Source organism: Hyperolius riggenbachi, chromosome 9 (assembly GCF_040937935.1).
Source record: "Hyperolius riggenbachi isolate aHypRig1 chromosome 9, aHypRig1.pri, whole genome shotgun sequence".
NCBI classification, from domain to species: Eukaryota; Metazoa; Chordata; class Amphibia; order Anura; family Hyperoliidae; genus Hyperolius; species Hyperolius riggenbachi.
The window spans coordinates 200,038,688-200,042,865 of NC_090654.1; the positions used below are offsets into that span (position 1 = coordinate 200,038,688).

The 4,178-nt window shown below is 43.6% G+C and overlaps 1 pseudogene; it reads right to left on the reverse strand.

The window, feature by feature from the left end:
* Positions 1 to 1,648: 1,648 nt before the first annotated feature.
* On the reverse strand, positions 1,649 to 3,469 carry LOC137533589 (minichromosome maintenance domain-containing protein 2 pseudogene; annotated as a pseudogene).
* Between the last annotated feature and the right edge of the window lie 709 nt (positions 3,470 to 4,178).

Consider the following 4,178-nt stretch of genomic DNA (forward strand, 5'->3'; position numbering starts at 1 on the left):
AGAGTTGATTAGTGCACAGTGAGACAGGAACTCCTCCACTTTCAGCCACTCACGCGTCCCCCTGCATGTGGGTGGTCAGAATGTATTACGGAGCGGGCATCCAGTGCTGTCAGCCACGTGTTTGGAGTGCCAGAGCCTGCAGAATTGCCTTTATAATGATCAGGGATCTCCTCTTCCGTCTAGTACTGTACTTGCTGTGTCTCATATGGATGGTGCCATCAAGTCGCATCTTTTAGGCAGCAAGTACTAGACAAAAGAGGAAATCCCTGATCATTACACAGGCAATTCTGCAGGCTCTGGCACTCCAGACACTTAGCTGACAGCACTCGATGCCCACTCTGTAATACATTCTGGCCACCCACATGCAGGGAAAGCGGGACGCACAGTGGCTGAAAGGGGAGGAGCTCCTGTCCCACTGTGCACTAATCATCTTCAGAAACATGGCTGGCATCAACGCGTAGGTAAAAGTTATGGCAGACCAACAGCAACTCCTGACAAATGCGGTGGCCTGGCGGATATCAATCCTCTACAGGTTGGGAGCATCTCACTCATGGTACTTTGTTTTCTGCAGCATGGGTGTACAGTATATAATCAATGCCTCTGTTATTCATTACTGACTCTGTTGCACGGGTGTCTCTTTCTACATCCTTGTCACTTACAACTTGAATCATGCTCCATTTTTAAACTTTGGATGGTGGATTTGTTTGGTCACACTTTGTAGGATTTCTGTTTGACACTCTGGTTGATAGTTATTCAGTGGTGGTTCATCTATATGTAGGTATATATTACACCTTTTGCTTATTTTCCACTGGTCCTTACTCTCCTGTTTTCACTTTTGCACACTGGGGAGGTACCTCATACTGGGGAGGGGGCTTATATGCGAGCCTACAATTTTTTCCTGTTTTTTGAGGGAAAAGTGGATAGTTTGGCTTATATGCGGGTCGGCTTATATGTGAGTATATACGGTAACAAAGTGGAGAAGGTGACAGTGAGTGTTTATCCTAGACCTCCAAAAAGGCCAGAAATTAGCCTGATTTCCACTGTGTCTATACAAAAATGAGGATTGCTGATGCCTTATAGGGGCCTGAAATGGAAAATTAAATGTTTACTACAAAACGTTTTTTTCATAGCAAAAACTAATAGGAAACCTAAAAAATTCAAAAACTGATCTAAAGCTATGTATACATTCTTGATTAAAGTCAGCTAAGGCAGCCATTAAAGACAGCGTGTGTACAGTAGCCCCCTGACCCCTAACCGCTGTCTTGCAAGCCATCTGCCAAGTTGATCAACTTGGCCGAGTGATGGCCCACTCCTTTGTGCCACCGCTTGCCCGGCCCCCACGTGACATCATGATATTCTGCTTCGTCGGCCCTCTATCCCCCTTCCATCGCATAGTAATAGAACACATTGTCACCTATACAGTTGACTTCATGTCTATACAGTGTTGGCCCAGCGATGTTGCTCGAGGGATCAGCTTCTGATCCCCTGCAGGTGACATCAGTCACAGGTGTGTATCTATTTTCCATAGAAGTGACCGGAAAATTGATTGGAAAATTGATCGGAAATCAGATTGGACATGTTCGAAATAAGTGATCTGACAGTAAATCTATCAGAAAATTGCTTCATGAGTACCAAGCATTAAGCATCTTTATGCTTCCGTAAATCTATCTTCAGAGACAAAGCCAGGTCCGTATGTGCTAATGAACTGTAAGAGCTGTTGGTGACATTTTCTCAGATAAGTGTCCCTCTGATGTAAACTGCTCTCATCAACCAGCTCCGCTGGAAACAAAGGATTCTGGGACACTGAAAACACAGAGCTGCCATGTTTTAGTGTAAGAGAGTCTTCAAACAATAAAATGGCAACCAATGCATCTTCTTCTGTCACTTCTCTCCTTAAACTTAGCTTCGCATGTGCTTCTGCCATTGAAGATAGGTGTCGCAGTGCTGATGTTGATATTTTAGATCCACTCATGTCAGTTCTCACTCTTCTGCTGGCCAAATAATAACCATGTAGAACTGTTTCTGCTTTAGAGCTAAACGCCACATTTAAATTCTTTGCATAGGAAATAAGCTCTTCAAAGTCTTGTGTTGTGAACTGCTCAGATGCAGGACAAAGGTGTGATCCGGGTCTCACTGCTCCTGTCAGACTGTGATGAATGAGCGGCACCACTGGGTGGCGATGAGATGACTCGTTGCAGTGAACAAGAATTCCAAAGGCATCCACAAGGTTGGCTGGTACCATACTTAAGTCCGCCTGACCAATAAACATGTTTTCTCTGGGATTACTCTTCTTAGACAAGGAGGTTGCATATGCCCAGAAATTGCACTGGAGGGAAATAAATATCTGTTGATTCACATCTTCTCCATACTTCTTCCCAGGTATGAACACAGCAGTGTTTCTGCTCTCCAGGGCCGACATTAAGTGGTCAAGTTTGTCCTTTTTATGTGAATTTATATCTCCAGTAAAACAGACTCCTCCTTTGGCCATCAGAGCGCTGCCAGCATGGATGATGGCAGTTCCTGTGCCGTGTTCCTCCTTTGTCACGGTGGCAAATATGTCATTGAATGGCGTGTGCCAGACTCCGCGTGGCAGAAGGCAAACACTGTAACTCAACAGTCTCTCTACAATCAGTGCATCACTTGTCACAACCAGGAGGTCGAGGTTGTTTCCTATGTCTTTGTCCTCATTACATGTTTTCACCAGACTGAGCAGTAAGCAGAGTTTGAGAGTGTTGTAGGTCCCCACCGGGACAACTTGGGAAGCAAAAATATTTGCAAGTATTCCTGTGAACATCCACGGGGAAGTCAAGGTCTTCGAGTGAACGTCTTGAAATGCCTGAGTTATTTTTAAAGAACCTCTGACAAACACAGCATATGTCTGGAAGCGGCAGTTCTGTTGGGTTACACACGGTCCCTGCAGAACACGCAGTGACTTTGCATCCATTAATTCAACCGCTTATTTACCACCAAGAACTCTGTATTTGACATCTTCCTTTAAAGGTGAAGTGCACAAATCACTCACAAAGACTTGCCCTACAGTGGCCAGCTCTGTAGCTCCAGGGACATGCACTCGGATATACTGAAAATCTTGAGAGAAAGGGCACCTTGTTTCTGAACAGAGAAATCTTGCTCCCTGAGTGTATTTTGTCACTGTAGACATGGCAGTTACAGTTCCCTCCATCATAAAAAGTCTCTGTGACCTGTAGTCTAAAGGATAGTCACTCAGGCTTAGGCGATATCCAGGTAGTTCAGGTAAATGGGTTAACTTCAGAATTACATTTATCTGAGCCTCGGTCTGGTACTGTTCAATCAAGCAAAGGGTTCTTATCGCAGCATCACATACCAATTGGAAGATCTGTGCAGCTCTCATCGGTTCATGTAAGATATGGTTACCAAGTGTTGCATTCACTTCGGTGATGTCCATCGGGTTTATGGAGATCACAAATCGGTACACGGCATAGCTGTGAGTAGATTCTAAGGGTCTGTACTTTTTAATATGCATGTCAAGAGGTTATAATACTAATATTTTTTAAATTATAAGCTGGTAAATAGTGATGGACGCAAAACTGAAAAAATGCACCCCTACCTCCAAACAAAACACTGGCGCCATACAATGCGATAGGGACACAATTCAAATGGTGCAATAACCAGGACAAATGGGCAAACAAAATACGTGAGTTCTAATTATGGTAGCATGTATTATTTTAAAGCTATAATGGCCGAAAACTGACAAATAATGATTTTTTTTTCCATTTTTTTCTTAATATTCCCATTAAAATGCATTTAGAATTAAATATTTCTTAGCAAAATGTACCACCCAAAGAAAGCCTGATTGGTGGCGGAAAAAACAAGATATAGTTTATTTCATTGTGATAATTAGTGATAAAGTTATTGGTGAATGAATGGGAGGTGAAAATTGCTCGGGTGCATAAAGTGAAAAAACACTAAAGGCTGAAGTGGTTAATATTGAGGGTTCTTCTGGCTGCCTAATACTAAGGGGAACCTGTATACCTGTGACGGGAAAGGGAAGTGAGGGAGAAGTGACAGCAGGGTCAACCAGCACTCTTGCGGAGTGATTTGGTGGAGGTTTCTGGGTACATGGAGGGCAAAGTCTAAGGTTACAGGAGATCTGTGCCTATAGGCTCCTGTAAGGTAAATCCGGGCCTGCCTGTGGTGTG